The following is a 20,347-nucleotide window of genomic DNA, read 5'->3' on the forward strand; positions in this document are numbered from 1 at the left end:
GACCAGTAACCGCCATGGGAAGGCTCCAGCCAGACGGCCTTGCCCCTGAGGGCACTCTTCTCTGCCTGTTAATCCTGCCACGGAATTCCTGGTCCAGGAGCCACCCTCGCCCCTGTCCCCCTTCCCAACACAGTGTCACAAAGGAGACAAGGTGGACATTTTTTAAACGAAGGGTGAAAAGAACCCCTTCTTTATACTCTCGGGTGTGGGACCTGGGTGTTCCATCTGGGGTATGAGATATGGGGTGCTGGACATTTCAACCAGGCCAGTACTTCTCAAACTTCACGGAGCTTGGGAATCACCCGGAGAACTTGGTAAAAACCCAGATTCCTAGGCCCCAACCCTAGATTCTGTAAGTCTGGGCTGGGGCCTGAGAAAGTGCATAGCTAACAAGTTCAGGGAGATGCCCCCCAAGCAGGTGGGGCCAGACTTTGAGAACCATAGCCCTGGGCCATTCAGACGCTGGAAGCATCTCTTTGCTCCATCCCTGCCCCCTCTGCCAGCTGCCAGACCCTGAGCGACCGCCCCCCCTCCCCCCTCCCCGCCCAACGGGGCAGGGACTGAATCGAACGTCTGATTTTTCCTCCGGGCTCGCAGCGCCCCGCGCAGGCCGAGGCTCGAGGAGAGGGCGCTCGGTGGGCGTTAAAGGACCGCCGAGGGGTGGGTTACTGGGTGGCCGGGGACGCCCCATCCCCGGCGGGCACCGCCTACAGCCTGCGCAGTGCACCGGGGTGGGGGATCTGCGGAGGGCGCCCCGGCCCCAGCTCCCAGCTCGGGCGGGCCGCTTCCCCGGCGGCCGCAGGTCGCGTCCTCGCGCGGGTCTCGCTCGCTCGCATCGGCTGCGGAGCCCGGGCGGCGGTGGCCACGGCCGCGTCCGGAGCCCTAGCGCGGGCCCGGGGGCGGGGCGGGGCGGGGCCTCCGCGGCCCCCTCCCCCGGCCCGGGCTCCGGCTCTGCGCGGTGGCGGCGGCGGCGGCGGTGGCGCGGGGACCAAGGTGAGCGGCGGCGATGGGCCCCGGAGGCCCCGCGGGGGGAGGGGGCCGGGGGGGCGGGGGGTCGCACGCGCGCCCCTGAAGAGGCCGGGCCGGGTCCGCCGGAGCGCCGTGTATGTGTGTGTGTGCGAGTGTGTGTGTGTGTCTGTGTGTCTGTGTGTCTGTGTGTCTGTGTGTGCGCGCGCGCGCGCGTCACGCCGAGTGCGGGGACATGGGATGGGGTAGGGCCCGGGCGGCCCCCTGCAAGGGGCTCCAGCTTCTCCCACTACGAGGCCCCCCCCACCCCTGGGACCTCCCAGCTTCCCTCTCGGGGTCTCTCCTAGCCAGCCCTCCCCCCAACGCCCCGCCCCGCCCCGCCCCCTTCTCGTCTCTATCTCTGACTTTCCGTCTCTGCGGGTGGGTCTCTGCGTGTCGGTCCAGCCGGGTGTCCAGCTGCCTCGTTTCCCGATCTTCCTTCCCAACACTGCCCCCTCCCCATGCAGCTCTTCCCCTCCCTTTACACTGCCCCCCCCCCAAGAGAGCAAACAAAGATGGGCGAGGGAGGGAGAACCTCCTTTTGGAGCCCTGTCCGGTTTTAGCGTGGGGCCCCACCCCTCTGGCCTCTAGCCTGGGCCTCCTGCCACCTTCCTGTGGGGAGCTGGCCCTGCAGAGCCCTGGGTGGGGGGGAGGGGGCGGTCTGGGGCAGCAGGTACATCTGAGGGCAGAGACCCCAGGGCTGGAGCACAGAGGGGTCTGTGGCCTCAGAACTAGGGAGCCCCCCTCACATCCCTTGAGAGGTGGCCGGCAGGGCAGACTTGCCTGCCACTGGGTCTGGGCCTCTGGCAAAATCAGACCATGCGCTGGACCTTGTTCACAGGAGCAGGGCCTGACGCTTTCTAAGATTGTTTCCAATGGAGCCAAGGTAGGGGAAAACTTGCTGGGCTCGGGGAGGGCCCCTGGCCTGGGGGTCACTGGGTGTGGTCTTGGCCCTGGCCCACCAGGCCGCTTCCTGTGGGCGGCCTCCATTTCCCCATCCAGGCTGCAGGACAGCAGTGCGATGGTGTAGAGCTGCATGGAGAGGCCATCGCTGTCCAGGTGATTAGTGATGCTTTTGGTGGAAGCCCGGCTGGGCCGGAGTTCCCCGGGATTCCAAACAGCATTCCCTGGACTGCATCTCGAGGGGGAGGGGGGCTCCCTGCGGCCTCTCAGACCTCCTGCACCGCGCCCAGCCTGAGAACCCTTCCTGGAGGGGTAAGCTAGGGGCTCTGGCAGCGGGGTCCAGGACCACCAGATTGTCCTCTTCAGTGACAGTTCTTGATAAAATGCCAATGCCTGGGCTCTCGTCCTGACCTCTGATGAGGGCACCAGGAATCTGTGTCTTACAGCTCACCCCCCCCACCCCCACCCCGTGCACATACAAGTGTGAACACCGCTGAGTGGTGGCCTTGGATGAGGGCACAAGATCACATACTCCCTCTGGCCGGTAGGCCGTGGGGTGGACCCAAGAGCAGCCCAACCCAGGGGCGTGGACTTGCTGTGTCCCTGACGAAGCCACTCCCCCTCCCTGAGCCCAAGTCCCCAGCACTCAGCAAGTCATGGCCTCCCAAGGGTCTTTCCTGCCACGTGGTCTGAGATTCTGAGCTGTTTGTTGAAAATGTGGGGGGTAGGGGGGTGCTCCGGAGTCAGGCAGACCTGGGTCAGCATCACAGGGCCACCGCTGGCTGTCCACGTGGTCCTAGGCAAGGGACTTTCCTTCTCAGGGCCTCCATTTTTCCACCTGAGCCCTAGAAACCATGGTATTCCCCACTCCTTACAGGTAGTCAGGGGATCCAAAGAGGCCCAATGCCTGACACATCGCAAGCCTGCCACAAATGTGATGTAAGCCATGAGAGTGGTTGGCATTCTGCGTTTCAGCTACCTCACTATCTGGTGACGGGGACATTCGCGTGGACTTAATTTCTCATCAGCAGGGAAAGTGGTCTGTGCAGAAACATTTGTTAGCTGATGGATCTTTTTGTTTGTTTCTAATGGATGAATCAAAAGGCCTGGGGATGGTTGAGTGGCATCGCCTGGGCAGAGTCGGGCAGCGTTCTATGGGATCCGGCTGGGACGCTGGTGCCAGGTCTTTCTCAAGACAGACACTGTGAGATGACACCCGGGTCTCCCAGGCGACTCCCGGCAGAGCCAGGAGGACCTGGGGCGAGAAGAAGGAAGGAGAGAGCCCGGGGCCCTCTCCCCACCTCTCCGGGTGCCCTGAGTCCTGGGCGTTCATGGACATGAACAAAATCATCTTCTGGGACATCTGTGAGGAGGGCGGGCTCCCAAGATGCCCATAGAGGGGCAGGAAAAGCCATTCATTCCTTCATTCATTCCCTCGCTCCTTCCCACCAGAGGTGGCAGATGGCAGGGGGATCCCCATTGAGGCATGTAGGGAGAGACCACAGGTGCGATCTGAACGGGGAGCTGTAGGGTCAGACTGTGGGGTCATTGCTGCTCAGGGTCACACAGCAGGGTCCGGATGTCCCGCTTTAGGCTCACCCAGAAGCCTCGGGTGGCCCCGGGGGACGTGCCGAAGAAGACCCAGCCATGCCCCAAGTCTGAGTCAGGAGATACAAATTAGAGTCTTGGACTGCTATGAAGACGTGGGTTTAGTGGAACAAAAAGGTAATTTCCTGGTGACACCATAACCCTCTTTTTGCCATTTAACCACATCCCTCTTATATGTCTCAGAACCGAATCTCAGTGGGGGAGCACCACTGGGATGAGGGCTTTGAGATCTGTGCATGAGCCCAGTTCTGGTGACTCAGGAATCCCTAAGTCTGGGACGGGGCTCTGGGCAGGGCTGGGAGGAGGAGCCAGCCAGGGCCAGAGAGGGGCCACAGAGGCCGGGGACCCCAGAGTCAGGCTCACCTGCTGTAAATCCTGGCAGCACCATTTAACAGCTGTGTGGCCATGGGAAAGCTGCCTAACCTCTCTGAGCTTCAGTTCTGTCATCTGCATTGGGTGGCTTGGACTAAACTGTTGAGATGATTAAAACCATGGGTTCCGGAGCCAGGCTGCTTGGGTTCGAATCCCGGCCCCACCTATCCCCAGCTGTGTGACATTGGCAAGTGTCTCGACCTCTGTGTGCCTCAGTTTCTTCATCTGTAAAGTGGTGAGAATTGCAAGCACTTGGCGCCTAGGGTTGTGGTAAGGGTCTGGTGGCTCCGTGTAAGGCCCTGAGAGGGACAGTCCCGATGTGAGGACCAAGAGTGGCGGTGCAGGCCCCTGCAGCTGCTCCGGTGTGTGGCCTTTCGCTCCGGCTGGTATCGGCCCCGGAGTTCCCGTCCGTATCCGTATCAGCGTTAACGTCGATGCGTACCTCTGGCATCCTGAGAGCACTCGACGCCTGGCCCGGGGAAGCCTTCAGCTCGTGCCCATCTGTACCCTCCGGGGAGAACAGTGAGGCCACCGACTGTCTACACCCTGGGAAAAGTGGGGGTGGGGGTACAGGGGCCAGGCCGCTTCTGAAAAGATTATCAAGAAAATACATGTAGCTCATTTCAGCACGGAGCATTGCTCTCCTCAGCTCTGATTCCAGGGCATGGGCTGACCCCCGGAAAGAAGGGGGGCTGCCATTTCCTGAGCACCTACCGTGTGCCTGGTCCTACGTGCAGACCTTCTCCAGGCACTAGCCAGCCCAGAGGGTGATCGTGACCATACCCAATTAACAGATACGCAAGCTGAGGCTCAGAGAGGGCAAGTGGTTTGCCTAGAGACCCAGGCAGCAAGGAGCAGGGCTGAGGCTCAAACCTAGGGTCTCTGGCAGGAGGTGGGCATGCCCCCCTTCTACCCCCACCGCACTACCTGCCTGAATGTGAGAGAGTGTCACCAAAACACCCTGACATCAAGAGCTACCACAGTGGGCTCCTCTGACCCCAGCAGAAGTCTTGCTTGTTTTCTGGAAGGTTCTTAAGGTTTTGCTTTCTGTGCCATCCGCTGAACTGGTTAAAAACCTTCTATGTGTTGCCCAAGCAGTTTCTCCAGCAAAACCAGTCTGCCCGGAGCCCAGAGGAAAACCCAGGAGGAAAGACTGGGGGGATGGAGGACCCAGGCTGGGAGGGTGGCCCCCATTCAGCTCCAGGAGACCCGCGTTCTGGTTCCGGTTCTGCCACATACCCTTTGAGTCTGAGGGGTTATTCTCCGTGCCTCAGTTTTCAAATCTGTGACGGAAATTTCGATTTCTACCCTGCTTGGTTCCCATGAGGAGGAAGGGTAAGGTAAAGCTACAAAATAATAATAGTCAACACATAGGCAGCCCTTGAGATGCACCTGAAGACAGCTTAGAAGCTTACATATTTGCCCTCATGTAACCCTGCAAGGCCATGGTATGATCCCATTGTACAGATGAGGAAGGCAAGGCACAGAGAGGTCAGTCTCTTGTCCAAGTCACACAGCTGGTAAGTGTTTAGGTCTGATTAAGATGGACTGAAAGCCAGCCCCTGAGGCCACGCATTGATGATAATAAACATGATGCTCCTGCTTGATTATTTCCTGTGACAGGGAGCTCACTACCTGCTGAGTCCCCAGGACAACAAGTCTCGGACTTGAGTAGGTGGTGGTGATGGTCCCTGGCACAGGAGACTCAGCGTGGAGAGGGAAGGCTGGGAGAAGATGCTGAGCTTGGCTTTGGCTGTGGAGAGGTGGGGAGCTGTGGTTTCCACTCTGTTACGAAGTGAGGGTAAGAACCCCACGGCACAGGGCTGCTGGGACGTGTGAACGTGGGGATGTGATGTCAAGTATCTGGCAATGGCAGGGGCTTGAAACATGGCAGCTGGTCCTGCTGTCATGTTGTGTTGCTGCTGTGCTTACTATTAGTATTATTAATATAGTTAATATAATTAATATTAATATAATTAATATTAGGTCCCGTGTCCCTAGTAAAATCGTGGACCCCTGCGAGCAGGAGCCAGGCGCTAAATGTCCCTGCGCCCCACCCTGAGACACGCTCAATATTTATTGATTAGATGCCTGATGTTCAGCTCCCTCCAAAGAGAATGTCTCCATGTGGGCGAGGTGCTGGGAGATTCTTCGTTTATATAATCTCATCCGGTGCCCCACGAGTGGGGGTCATCAGCTCCATTTTAGAAACAGTCTTAGATAGTGCAATGGGCCTGCCCAAGGTCACACAGTAAGAAGGGGGAAAGCCGGGAGTACTTCCTGGGGGAGGTGGCATGGCACTGGGCCAGCAGGATGGGACATGTGCCTGGGCCAAAGGGCAGAGGGCTAGTGCTCTAGGCATGGTGAAGAGGAACATGGGAGCTGTCCACGGAGCAGGGCTGAGCCCAGCACCCAGCACCCAGCACAGGGCAGGGCAGAGTGTGGGTGAGGCTCAGGGGGCATTTGCTGAGCTGAGCTGACCTGAAGTCTCAGGGGAACATTAATGTGCTAGCGGTCTGGGCTCCTGACCCCACCCTGCACCCCACCCAGCCACTTCCTTCTGTCCGGGCAGGAAGGGGTGCTCTGCGGGCTCGGAGGCTGCCGGCACCTTCCTGGGGACTGCTCTGTGAGCAGTGATAAAATATTTATCCGAAACAGCAGCAGCTGGGCTTCCCTGCACAGGGCACAGCCGTCCCTAGACCTGCAGCCTCCCTGAGTCCTGCTGAGTCACGGGGGAGCCCAGTGGGCCACCTGCCCGCGCCCTCCTTGGCCCCTCTGCCCTTTGGCCATGTGGGAGCCTCAGAATGTGTAAGCCGTTCAGCTCTCTGCAGGGCGTCCAGCGCAGTTAGTGCTGGGGGCTCCAGAGCTTACCCAGCAGCCAGGATCGCAGGCAGAGGAGGCCAGCAGGCCGGGATCGCGCCGCCCCCCCCCCCAGCCCTGCACTCACCCCTGCAGGGTTCCACCTCCTTCGTCCTCACGGCAGCCCACAAGGGAGGTAGGTCCTCTTATACCTCTGTTTCGTGGTGGGGATACCAAGGCTCAGAGCAGGGGTGCGGCGGGTCGAGTCTCCAGCTACTAGTAGCTGAGCGGAGATTTGGCCCTCGTCTGTCTAACTCCTGTCCCTGGGAGGCCACACTCAGTTCTAGCCCGGAATCAGGGGCTGGGGTGTCTGTCCGTCCTGATGCGACACAGAGCTATGACTTCGGGTTTGTGCATTTGATTTTCAGAGTAACAGCAACAACAAAAAACAGTCGCAGATGGCTTCTTCCTACTGCCGTGTGGTGGGGGAGGAAGCGCAGGGGGTTCAGATTCTTTTGTTCACTCATTCATAAAATATCTTCTGGGTGCACTGGCCACAGGCCAGCATTCGAGGCTCCGTGGGCCCATGGGGGACACTGATGCCACGGTGGGGGGAGCCCCCGGAACCGTCAGGGCTGGGTTCAGCGCCCGGGCCCACTCACCGCCTCCAGACGTTGGGTGGGCTCTGGCAGGCCGCTCCGCCTCTCTGAGCCCTGGTCTCCCGGCTGTGACTTGGGGGCAAACTGCGCTTCCCTGAGTGAAGATCGCACCTGTGTCCTTGTTCTCCGTCACCTCTGCACACCAGCCTGCTGGGCATTCATTGGCCTTTGGACCGGGTCTGGTTTCCAGAGAGGCCCCAGCAGGCTTTGCGGTCAGCTCTCCCAGGGAGGACCCAGAGCTGGTGCCCGGGGGCGCTTGCAGAGCTGCTAGCCTAAGGCAGCGGCTTTTCCCAAGGGGCTCAGAGTTCCCGAGGCAGGCTCTGGTCCTGGAGCCGCGCTTGCCTCCAGCAGCTGTGAGAGGGAGCCAGGTCACATGCAAGCTATTGATGGGATACCTGTGGGTGGCCGGGGGTCATCCCCACCCCCCCAGATCCCCCACCCCGTGCTGGATCAGAGCCACCGTCGCCCCTCACTGCCTGACCATGCACGCAGGGCATCTCGTCTACCTATTTGCTCTCCACTTTTCCCTCCTCTCGGCCTCCCCTGTGTTCCTCTGCCTGGAACTCTTCCTGCCCTTCTGCACCTGCCCTGAGGGCTTCCATTGGTTCTTCAAGGCCCTGCTGGAAGGTGCCCTCCTCCTCCAGGAAGCCTTCTCGGCTGCCCTGCGTCCACCCAGGCAAGATGGGGCAGCCCCTGTAATGTTTGCTCATATATTTGAGGCAGCATTTAGCACCCCATGCTCGTCTGTCCCCGGTGTCTTTCCCTCCAAAGGCTCTCAGGTGGGGCTCTGCCTGATTCATCTCTGTGTCCCCAGGCTCAGCCTGGGGCTGGCACAGAGCGGAACCCCAGGAGTGTCTGATGAATGAACAAGCGAGCGAGTGAGTGAGTGACATCCCCAGGACTGCGGAGGGGATTTAGAAACATGTGGTAAGGGACGTGTGCAGAGCTAGAAGGTGTGCTCTGTGTGGAAACTCACTGCCTTCCTGGATTAGACTCTGTAGACAGGGACTCCATGTACCTGACCTTCCAAGACAATGGACGTTCAGCTGGACAGGAAGGATTTCTGGGGCCAGGAGAGAGACAGGTGGGCGGGGGCTTGTTGCAGAGCCCTGGGGGTCAGGAGGGCTGGCCTCCTGGCCTTGGAGCTGTGTGACCCCGAGCAGCTCATCCCATCCATCCGTCAGGCCTCATGTCCATCCTGCGAACCCAGCGTTTACCTGTTGGAGGGAAGCAGGCAGGCGGCAGGGCGTGTTCACGGGTGTTGAGAGGCATGTGCCGAACCTCTGGGAGGCGGTTGCCACAAAGACACAGCTCCTGCCTGCTGGGTCTAGCTCTCCATCGGACTGGCCTGACGTAGTCCGATGAGGGAGGCTGACGGGATGCAGACCCATGCTGTGATGGAGCTGTCACAGGGGGAAGCCCAGGGGAGGCCCCAGCCCAGCCATCGGCCTTGCATAGCTGGCACCTTGCTGGCGGGTGGGTTTGCTAGGAAAGCAGGTGTGCCAGGCCAGTGAGTGCCGTGTGGCTGGAGCCCTGGGGGAGGGGGAGGTAGGGGTGGTAAGACCCTGAAGGTGAGGGCTGGACGGGATCCTGAGTGATGCGGGGGGAGAGGGGGCATGCCCCCCGAGAGCATCACGAGAGCTGCATCCCCTGAGCCCTGAGCGCTCCACCTGCCGGCCTGCCGCTGCGGGAGGCACTCTGCACTAAGGAGCCCGTGAGATCCTTGCCCCGACCTTGCGAGGCAGGCACTGCTGTGTCCCCAGCTCACGGAATGGGGAAATTGAGGCCAAGTCACAGTAAGTGACAGAGCTGCGCTTTGAATCCAGGTCTGTTTGTCTCCAGAGCCCAACCTGGAATATCCGGCCTTTCCTGCAGCCCTTGCCCCTGATGGAGCCTCCAGGGCTTCTGTTGGGTCATCTGAAGAGAGGGGGTTAGCAGCTGACGTCATAGAGCAAGGGAGCATCATCATAAACCTCACCACCTCGAGTCCTCCCTGGGACGTGTTCTGTCATCTGTGGTCAGAGCATCGCCCAGGGAGGCTCGTTAGGGGACGAGATACAGCACAGGAGGCGCCCTGGGGACAGGTGAGCCCCCAGAAGTAGGAAATGAGTGTCATGTCACAAGATCAACCAGAAAGAGCTCCGAGCAGCAGTGGGCCCCTGCCACCGAGGTCTGCCCACTGAGTCGCAGAGGGGGCGGGGCCAGCGCGGGTGAGCCTTCCTCTGCTTTCCCTGAAGGTGAGGAGAACGAGCCAGTGAAGGGAGAAGGCCTCCTCTGTGCTGAGGGTCAAGGTCGGGGGCCATCATCTTGGTCTGTCGGCCCCAAGGCCAAGAGGGTGCTCCAGGAGACTACAGGCCCTGGCGTTGGGGTGGGGGGGGGTGTTGCTGAGAATGTCCCTGAGGCAGATGAGCTTCTTCCCTGCATGTGTGCTAACAGGTGCTGTAGGCCCTGGGTAGGCAAGAAGGGAGGAGGGAGGAGGAAGAGGCCAGCCCAAGCCCCAGCCAGGGCTCACCATCCTTCCCTTGCTCCACCAGGAGAAGGTGAGGGTCCCCTACCCCCGTTTTCAGCTGGACAGGCAAGGTGGGGGTGGGCTGGGCCCCCTGGGTGTAGCCTCGGGTGCTGGGCTCTAGACTCAGCAACATGCCCAGTGCGGGCCTCCGTCCCCGGTTGATAAAATGGGGACTCCTCCCTCCCCCGAACGTTGTCTCTTCCTCCCAGAACAGTTACGATGGTCAAGTAGACACCAAGGCTGGCACAGGGTAAAAGATTTGGCCAAGGTCAGATTCAAATCCAGCACTTAGCTCCGGGCCTGGCCCATGCTAGGTTCTCAAGAAATACTCACTGGACAAAAAGGAGGGACATACACACAGCCTCTGGCCCTGCCCTCGCAGCCCTGTGTCCCCAGTGAAAGGCTGCTAGCTGCCTGCCCACGTGGGAACACTGTGAGTGAGTGCTAAGTAGTACTTATGACCATAGGAACCAGCCAAGGAAAGTCAGGAACATGTCCTTAATAGAGAGGGGTCTCACTCTCAACCTCCAAGCGGCCTGGGCAGTGCTGTCCTCCAAATGCAGATGCATACGCACTGTGGTGGAGCTCCTGGAGAAGACATTGCTGGGTGAGGTCACCGTGGGCAGGGTTTTGCAGGATGAATAGGAGTTGGCTGACCAGGCCTGGCTTAGAGGAAGGTCTTTCCAGATACAGTGAAGGGCAAGCATGTGGCCATGAACTGGGCGGGGCCTCAAAGGACAGCAGCTTTCTCCAGGGTGTTGACCTCCACTGTCATTCATCTGGGAGGCCTCAGGGAGGCTCTTGACTCCTCTCTCTCTCCCCTCAGACATCCCCAGAGCTGACAGCTTGGTGGGGTACCTGCAAGAGGCTGGGAGTTTACCGCCGCATCCTCTTGTCTCATCACTGTGGTGTAGCCCTAGAGACCCCTTCCTGTCACCTGCCCCTCCAGTGGGGGGGAAATCGCTGTGGGCTGAGGCAGTACGAGGGAGCAGTGGAGTTTACAGGTGCTGCAAGGCTGCCTCACCGCCTCGGTTCCTGGGCAGAGAGATCTCACCTCCGTCCCCACCTTATCCACCACCCACGCTGTGAACCACAGAGAAAGAGCCAAAGCCTCTGTTATGCAAAACCAGAAACCACTGAGAAGACCTGAACAAGGAGCCCCTGGGGGACCAGGCCAGGTGTCTGGGCAAGGCCGTCCTCCCACGCTCCAGACCCAGAGAAGGGCTCAGGGAGAGCAGGTGGCAGGACGCCATGTCTGCCTCCAGGTCCTGACTCTGGCCCTGTCGCTGGGGGGACTTGCAGACCCATGGGGATCCCTCTCTCTGATTGTGGCTGGCAAGTCATCTGGCTGTACTCCAGGACCCCCACCCAGCCCAGGAGCACACCCTTCCAGCCACTGCCGTCACAGCAAATGAAACGGGTGACAGTAACAGGGACCTGGGCACACCAGGGGAAGGTGGGGAGAGCCCAAGCTCCTGCCCTTCCTGAGGAACCTGGTTTCCTGGCTCAAAGGACTCAGCAGATGAGCAGCGGGGACCAGGGCTGGGGAGACTGCATCATGCTCTTGAGGCCCCACGGTGCCTGGATCTGAGGCCAGCCAGCTGACCTTGCCCACAGATACGGGGTTCCCAAACTGATGCGAGTCCAGGAGGGCTGGGGTCAGAGGGGCAGGCTGGGCGCAGGTCCCGGGGCTTTTCAGCTAAGCGAGCCACACGTAACCCTCCCCCTCCCCACAGTGCTCACAGAGCCCGAGCTATGGGCCCACCTCATCTCAGCTTCCCGGTGGGAGGGGGTTCCCAAAGGCCCCCTACACCTCATTTCGCATCCATGGCCCCTTCCACCATCACCACAACCCCATGAGGTCCTGCCATCATCCCCACGTGACATGCGCGTGTTCTCATGCTGGTGATGGTGGGACCAGGTGGGAGACTCAAGCCAGCAGAACCTGGGGGCTGGCCGGGCTTGCGGTGTGGGGAGGGGAGGGGAGATAGCCCCTCTCAGGCTCGAGAGGCCTGAACCCCAGGCAGTGGCCTTTCTGAAACCTTCACACACCCCAAGGCCGGCAGCATGGCGCACACTCTCCCCACCAGCCTCCACGCCCCCTGCCTGGTAGGGCTCTCACCCTTCACACACCCTACAGGTCTGGTCCCCCCCTGGAATGGCCCTCACCCTCACCTGACTTCACTCCAAGCCCAGCTCTTGGGGCTCTGGGGAGACGGGCCAATCCTGGAGGGAGACCCTCTCTGTCTGAGCTCCAGCTATGGCCCGGCGCCGGGCAGGTCTGGGGACAGCAGGTGCGGTGGGTGAAGGGCACAGGAGGGAGGCCCAAGGGTCACCTCCTGACTGCCTGTGTGGCCTTGTGTTTTCCACGCCAGAGCCCCTCCCAGTGGGCTGCTGGGAGATTACATCCGGCAGGTGGAGTTGCTGAGCACAAGGCTGGCCCCTGCTGAGGGCGCGGCCCTGAGTCTCTCGCTCCCCTGCCCGGCCCTCTGTGGTCCCGGGAAGGGAGTCAGGTTGTGGCGGCTCCCCTGCTCTGTGGGCCACCTAGGAAATGCCCCCTCTGCTCTCCCTGACCCCCTGTGTGCCTGCAGGAACATCGCTTCCCCTCCCACAGCTTCAGCAGCCTGTCTACACAGCAGGACTAGTGATCCCTGCATCAGAGGCGATGGCGATGATGTGATTGTGTGTGTACCTCCTCGGGCCTGCGCTTGGCTATTAGAAAAATGTTCATAAAGTCATACCCGTGGTTGGGTTGTTGCTATAAGCATTATCAAGATGCACCTGGATTGAAAGAATAAATAAATAAAGCGTGCCAGGAGGTCCAGTATACCTGTGAGATATGGACCGATTTTTGACTCTGAGCTTCCTAGCAACAAGAGCAAAGAGAAAAAGAGGATCGCTCACTAGATTTGAATGCCCTTAAGATGAAAGCACAGGTTTTCCTGGTAATGAAACCCGAGGGATGATCCTTCTAGGAGCCCATGAAGGGGTCCCCGTGTGATGTGCTGAGCAGCATCCTTGGTATTCCTGTGGTCTGGCTTGATCCAAGGACCTGGTGTCTGGAACAGGTCCCCAGGCTCCCCTAACTGCAGGGGAGAGGGAGGGGAGCATCCTCAGGGGGTCTGCGAGAGGGACCCATTGAGGTCCCATAACTTCAAGATGACTGAAGCGGCCTGGGTCATCTTCAAAATCCACAAGGATTTCACCTTCATCTGTTATAGAGCCATATGTATTTAAGTACAAAAATAACATTTTCCCTCCTCCAAACCTGTCCCCTCATGCACACCTAGCCGGGTGCCCGGTAAGCTGGGACCACTGAGCCCCATCCCCAAGCCCAGGACGCTGGCTTCCCAGTAGGCAGCTGGCTTTTATAACATCCTGCTCTGTTCTTATTTTCTTGTATGCCTTTGACTGTGTTAAGCAAATTCACTTTACAGTCTCTTTCCAGTAGTTTCTTGGCTCAAGTTCTCAGGAGTTTTGTCCTGATAGTTGTAGTGTTTGCCTCCTTCCCTCCTGGCGGCCTGTTTCCCTGGGCGCTGTGTCCTTGGGATCATGAGTTTATTTGCAGCCAAGCGTTGTCTGTGGATACCGGGCCTGGCTTGGGGGCCTGCCCCTCCAGGGCACCTTTAGGATGGCTCGGGTGGGCAGCCCCAAGCTATCACCATCCTGGTCAAGCCGCGGCCTCTGTGAGGGCGGATGCCCGCACAGGTTCCAGGGGACTTGTATGCTTTGCCAACTCCCTTGAGCTCAGGTAGACATACACCAGTTTTCTTGGTCATCTCTCTTTGCCAGGGGGCAGGTCTTTTTCTCGGTTACCCATTTATTAGAGGCGCAGCCCCTCGAGAGCCCTGGCTTTGTGTGAGCTCAGTTGCCTCTCCAGCACCGACCTGCTCGCTCAGCGTCTTCCCTTCTGACCGCTGGTTTTACCCTCTGTCTCAACACCCCAGCTTTTAGTTCATAGCCTTTTTCTGCGACGTGCTGATTACAGCACAGTGAGTAGAGCGTAAGACTGAAGAATACAGCTCTGGGAGCCAGACTGCCTGGGCTTGGATCCCAGCTCGACCAGCACGGGATGTGCTCAATTTCATCATCTGTGAAATGGGCACAGCAATGACTGAGGTTGCGGGAAGTGCTAAAGGGCTTGATGCACTAAAGCACCGAGAATGTCCCTCTGCATTGAATGATCGAATCTTTCAAGCACTCTTCAGGCCTTCAGTAAAATCAATACTAAATACGATCTAAGTGTAGGAATAAGACAGTCTGAATGATAATATTAGTATTATCATTCTGGTTGCTGGTGATTTTCCTCACTTTCTTACAAGCACATACAAAAGTTATGCGTTTAGAAGATGTGCCATTTTTTTATCTAGCATTTCTAGGAGATGTGTATAGGGAGAGAGCTTTCAGGCTGTGTCATTCTTTAAATCGTCCAGCCTCTTGACCTTTGAGTGGTCAATGCAAAAGAATCCTAATGCCCCCAGGGGTGACTGCTTCTTACAGAGCACTTTCCAGAGTCTGCAAAGTACCTGTCTCCAAGGCTCCTACTAAATGGCAGGCTGTCTCCAGAATCCGGTGGAATCTAGCTCGGCCACCGACCCGCTCTGTGTCAGCTTCCCATCGGTGCAAATCCTCCATCATCCATCTCTTATCTGAGACCCTCAGGGCCAGATGTGACTTGGGAACTCCTGCTGGATTTTTGAATGATGATTCAACCTGTTGATAGCCCTCGAGAGGTATCAGGGCAACATCCTAGGGACTGTTTCTGTACTAGATCCACACGGAGTGGGGTAGACAAGGACTCCAAATAGCCTTACATCAGGGTGGATCCAGATTTTGCGGCCAGTCTCTGAAAAAACTTGAGTTTTCAGAGCTTGTGAGTTTCCTAGCTGCCAGCGGGGATCTGCAGTGGGAGAGAGAAATTAACCTCAGCTCCCCCTCCAGCAAGCAGAAGTGGGGATTTAGAGCCAAGGAGCAGGGCGGGGGTCAGTGGGTGGGGAGGAAACCTGTGGGGTAAGGGGCACTCTTGTGACCGACTCAAGGGAATTCTTGCTGAAGGCAGGCCAGGGTGATAAGATACGGAGAGTGGGGGGTTGGGCTCAACTGGCCCAGCAGGATTCCTGCTCAAACTGGATCCTGCAAGGACGGATGGGGAGCCCAAGGTCGGTCCAGCAGAGGGCTCTGAGGAGCCTGACCAAAGTCCATCAAGAAGAAAAGTCTTTGTGTCTACCGGGCACTTAGCTCGCGCCTCTGCTCACCACAGCCAAGGCCTCAGCACGCACCCAGTCTGATAGAGGAGGCGGCCCGGTCAGAGGGAGGACGGCCTGGGGGTTATTGGTCGAGCTGGGGCAGAGGAGGAAGGGCTGCATCGCCAGGGTGGGGGCAGCTGGTGATAATGGCTCGCACTGATGAGCACCCACTGTGCGCCTGGCCCATTTTATATCTGTGGACACATTTTCAGCCTTGGGAATCACCCGGGGAGGAAGGTGTTATTATGGTTCTCATTGTACAGATGGGGAAACTGAGGCACGGTTGAACAGCAGTCATCAGCCCGAGGTGGACCACTGTTCACCGGTAAATCCACAGCCCATGCCCTGGATCAAGACACCCTGCTGTCTTAGTATTATTATTATCGTCAATATTGCTGGAGAAGAAATTAGTTGGGGAGGGAGGAAAGGCTTCCCGGGTGGAGGGCAGTGCCCGGAGAAAGGCCCGGGGGTGGGAAGCAGGCAGAAAGTCTGGGGGACAAGCAGTCACTCTGTCTTCTGCTTGGTGGTTGGTGGCAGAGAGGGGCCTGGACGGGCTCAGTGGGGGGATGAAACAGTAATGGAAGGATTGGAAGCCTGTGTCCAGATTGTGGAGGGCCTTGGACACCAGGCTTGGGAATGTGGAAATCTTGCAGGCAGAGGCCTTCCTCTGAAGCCTCTGAGCTGGGTAGCAAGTGAGTGTGCTCGCAGCAAGGTGGACCCCAGCAAGCTGCGAGGCCAGGAGGCCGTGTCTGGGGGCAGGGAGGAGTCCTGAGCCTGCAGGGGCTTGCGGGCCCAAAGAGGCGGGTGAACGGCGGGCACAGGCCTGGGATCGGTGCTCGCTGGCCCAGTGGGGGCTGGGAGGAGGGCGGGGGAGCAGTACCTGCCCAGACTTCAGGTGTGGAAGGGCCTGGCCTCCAGGCAGATGAATTCAGTCCAGAGTCCACCGTGTGGTAAGCCAGGGACGGGAGTGGGCACCCCAGTGTCCACCCTAGCCCTGCCCTTCACTGGCCTGTGACCCAGTGGGCGACATCAGGATCTAGGACCTCAGTGTCCACCTGTAGTGGGGAATGAGGCTGCCCAGCGGGCCGGGTTATGGTGGGGATATGTGGGCCAGGCACTCAGGAAGGGGCACCTCCCACCCCTCTAGGGAGATGGAAGCCCCCCCCCCAACCCTTCCATGAATCTCAGCAGTCTTTCCCCTTCATTAAATCCGTTCCTTCGTGGACTTTGAACCACATTCTTGCAGGAGCGGGGAATGGCGTTCCACGAGCCTCCGGGAGCAAAGCCCCGCACTTGGCAGCATCCAGATAACCCAGTGCCACTTCCTTCCTGGGCTCTTTGGGCTTTATTTATGAAGTCAAGAGTGCAGGCCAAGTTTGGATGCCGCCTCTTCCTACATGCCCTGCTGGTCGGAATGCCCGCCTGGGGCTAGTAATTCCTAGGGCCCTGGGACCTGCCTGGAAGGGAGCACTGAGTGACAGAGCACTTCCTGAGGCCCCCAGTCCTGCACCAAGCCTTCCCATTCTCTCAGCCTCCCCCTCCTAGGTCTTTGTGTTGTTAGCATGAGTTCCGATATCCCAAGCAGTTGTTCTTTCCAAGGATTCTTCTAAGAAAAGTCTGCTGGCCAAGGAGGCGCCTGAGGGAGAAATAAAGCTGTCCACCCCCGACCCCCTCATCTCCTGGGATTTGTGCGTTCCTATTGGAGAAAGCAGGGGTGAGGGAACGAAGGTCTCTCTGGTTGGCTGGCCTTGGGGCCCGACCTGTCCACGTTTGGACGTCTGGTTCCCGGATGTGGAGGTCAAAGCCAGGGCCTGGGGGCGTGCAGACCCCGTCGGGGGAAAGGTGATGTGGTCGTGTCTTAGGTCTGCCTTAATGAAGGCCCACAAACTGGAGGGTTCGCAACAGAAATTTCTTCTCTCGCGGTGCTGGAGGCCCGAAGTCTGAAATCAAGGTGTTGGCAGGGCTAAGACTCCTTCCTTGTCTCTTCCAGCTTCTGGTGGCTGCCGGCATTTCGTGGCGCTCCTTGGCTTGTGGCCACCTCTCTCACCTGTCCGCCTCTGTCCTCACACAGCTGTCCTCCCCCAGTGTCTCTCTCTCTCTGTGTCTTCACAGGGTCTTCTTATAAGGACATCAGTCATTGCATTTAGGGTCCACCCTCCTCCAGGATGACCTCATCTCAACATGGTCACATCTGCAAAGACCCTATGTCCAAATGAGGTCATGTGCACAGGGACCAGGAGTTAGGACTTCAACATGTCTTGCTGGGGGACACAAGCCTACCCACAACAAGAGAGCCAATATCCCCAGGACTCAGTCCGTCAGGCCGACGGCTGTGTCTGCCAAATCAAGGTTGCAGCGCAGGATGGGGCAGGCAGGGTCGTTCTCCGGGAGGAGGCTGGGAGGGACGGGCACCCGGGTGGCGGTGGCCCCCAGCTCCCCCCACCCCGCACGCTGCCGACCTGGCCTCTAGAGGTGATGTTGATTACCCACGAGAAACAGCGGTGGCTGCCGTTTACTCCAGGCCTGCTCTGTCCCGGGCCCCCGGCAGACACATGCGACCTCATCAGCGAGGGAGGTCATCGAGTGCACCGATGTGGAGTCCGGGCGGCCTGGGTTTGAATCCTGGCCTGGCCGTGTGAACTTGGACCAGTCATTTAATCTTTGGGGGCCCCAGCTGGCTTCCCTATAAACGGGGATGACGGGGGCAGCTGCCTCCGTATAGAATTGCTATGGAAAGTCAGGGTGGAGGCGGTAATGTACCGGCCCCTGGTGAGTGCTCCCCAAGCATGGTCTGCGGTCACTGCTCCCATGGCACCTCACACGCATGCTGGCAGGCCCATGGTTCTGTCTCCCCATTCCATTCAACAGAGGAGACAAGGCGCCAGGAGGTTCAGAGGCTGGCAGGGGAGGTGGCCCCCCAGGGAAGGGCCCCGGTTTTGGGGGGGCTATGAAGCCTGCAGCCTCTGCTCTGCCCCGCTCCTGCTCTGCTTTTACCCTCACTGTGCCTTGGGCACCTATTTATAGACCAGAATCGGGGTTATCCAGCGCCTGCCCCGGAAGGGCCTGGGGAGCTGGTTGTTCAAGACCTCATTCACGGATAGGAAAGTCAGGTTTGGAGAGAGAGTCATGTGAATGCGGTTACGGGGTGATCGTGTCAGAGACAAGGGACCTCTGCTGACCAGAACCTCCTCACCTGCCCCTAGAACTGGATCCAGAGCAAGCGGAGGGGGAGTGTTCGGAGAACAGAGGCTGGAGACCACCCACTTGGGGAAGAGCTCGGGATGGGGTCCTGGTGGCAGTGGGATGGGGCTGGGGGCTCAGCTGGTCGAGAGGAGACTGGAGGGGCACATGAAGATGTGAGGAGGTGTTGGACAGCACGGGAGCTCACCCCATGATGGCAGAGACCCTGTCTTTCTTGTCCCCCACTGTATCCACAACACCTAGAACAGTGCCTGGCCTATAGTAGGTTTTCAATAAACCTGTCTGCAGTGTTTATTAAAGCACGAGGGAGGCGGACTTTGCCTCACCAGCCGCACACTGTCCCAGCTCCAGTACTTCGTAGCTGACAACCCTTGAGCAAGCAACTTAACCCCAGTCAGCCTCAGTTTCCCCCTCTGTGAAATGGGAGTAATGATGGTTGAGCCCGGCTCTAAGGCCACCAGAGGGACATTTTCTCCAGAGCAGCTTGAGAGCAGGACCCACCCGCCCCAGGCTTGGCAAGCGGGAGTCGCTGTGAGGTCCCCCACTCATGGAAGATGACAGGTGTCACTTTTGATGCCCATCCAGCCTGGGATGATGAGCGGCTGTCCAGCCTCGGGACGGTCACTGAGAACAGCGCATTGCAAGGCCTTCAGAGATGCCCAACCGAATCACGGGCGATGCTGGAGCCACCCAGCGTCACAGCTCTGACTCGGGAATCTATTCTGCCACGCGGCCCTAACAGGCACCAGTTACAGGCCCCTGGCACGCAGCCCATTGACGTGAACTGCCTCGTCCCACCTCACCCCCTCGCGGGGCAGGCGGGTCGCCACCCCTGTCCACCCCGGAGAAGGAAGGAGTGAGCCGGACACTCCTCCCATGGCCGTGGCTCCCTGTGCCCGGCACATTGCTAAGCCGCAGCCTGGGTGTCCAAGACCCCAGGGGGCAGGAGGCACTCTCCTCGCCGGCTTCGGGGCAGCACCAGGCTTCGCCACCAGGGGGCAGAGGTGCCCCCTCACTGCGGGCAGTGCCTGGAAGTGGGCAAGACGCGGGCCGGCTGAGGACAGCGCTAGCGACAGTGACAGAGCTGGTGGCCGTCCACCCCCTTGCCCCCCAAGCTGGCCTGGCTCCAGCTTCCGCCCTGCCACTTGCTGACTGGGACTTCGGGCATGTGCCTCGCCGCCCCCCCAGCCTAGGTGACCTGGAGGGCACAGTACAGCCCTGGTGTCCACGCCCGTGCCCTGCCGCCCTGCCGCTCCCTGGGCCCCCTCACGGACCCGGCCGCGTCGGGGTGGCCGACTCCCCGCTTCGGGGGGCACACGGACACAGGCTGGCGTCCCGGAGCTCCAGAACTCTCCCTGGTGACTCGAAGTCTGGAGGCCGGGGGTGCAGAGCTGTCCGTCCCAGGCGTCGGTCAGGCTGCCCGTCCGGGAAGTGAGGGGCTGAGCCAGGCTCAGGGCTTTGCAGACCCCGGGGGACCATGAGAGTCCCCTCAGGTGCTCGTCAGTGACCCCCAGGCCCTGCCCCCACAGATCCTGACTGAGGTTCCCAGCAGCAGCTGGACGGGGCATTTTGAACAAACCCCAGGGCGCTTTCTGGTACGAAGTCTCAGTGCCGTGAGCCCGTGGACAGGGGCCAGGCCCGTCCTGCAGGTCACCGTTGGTCGAAGACAGAACCTCTGAGCCAGCCCCTCGGCACAGCCGTACACCTGGCTCGCCATCTCTGGCCACGTCTGTGGGGAGCACGTGGCCCCTAAAGGGCTTTATGGTTCTCATTTTCCCCTGTCCTTCAAACTCACCTGTGGACGCTTGGGGCAGGGGAGCGGTGACAGGCAGGGCTCCTAACCCTCAATCCCATCCATGTTACAGACGGGCAGACTGAGGCCCTAGGAATCACCGGACTTGGTGGCAGGGCTGATGGACCCCAGTTCCGGCTGCTCAATCTAGGGCTCTCTCTCCCAGCAGAAGGACGAGTCCTGGGGTCCCTCTTGGTGACCAGGGCCCTGTACCAACTCCCGACACCCCACTGGTGGGTGGGAGGGGGGAACT

General features: G+C 59.5%; 1 protein-coding gene across 1 annotated transcript in view; it reads left to right on the plus strand.

The window, feature by feature from the left end:
- Nucleotides 1-913: 913 nt before the first annotated feature.
- Nucleotides 914-20,347, plus strand: part of PRR5 (proline rich 5) — a 52,768-nt gene continuing 33,334 nt past the window's right edge. The window contains exon 1 of the mRNA XM_036084070.2: nucleotides 914-993. The gene's annotated coding sequence lies outside the window, so the exon portion shown is untranslated. The remainder of the gene's footprint in view (nucleotides 994-20,347) is intronic.

The sequence above is a fragment of the Halichoerus grypus genome, chromosome 6 (assembly GCF_964656455.1).
Source record: "Halichoerus grypus chromosome 6, mHalGry1.hap1.1, whole genome shotgun sequence".
In the NCBI taxonomy this organism is placed as follows: domain Eukaryota; kingdom Metazoa; phylum Chordata; class Mammalia; order Carnivora; family Phocidae; genus Halichoerus; species Halichoerus grypus.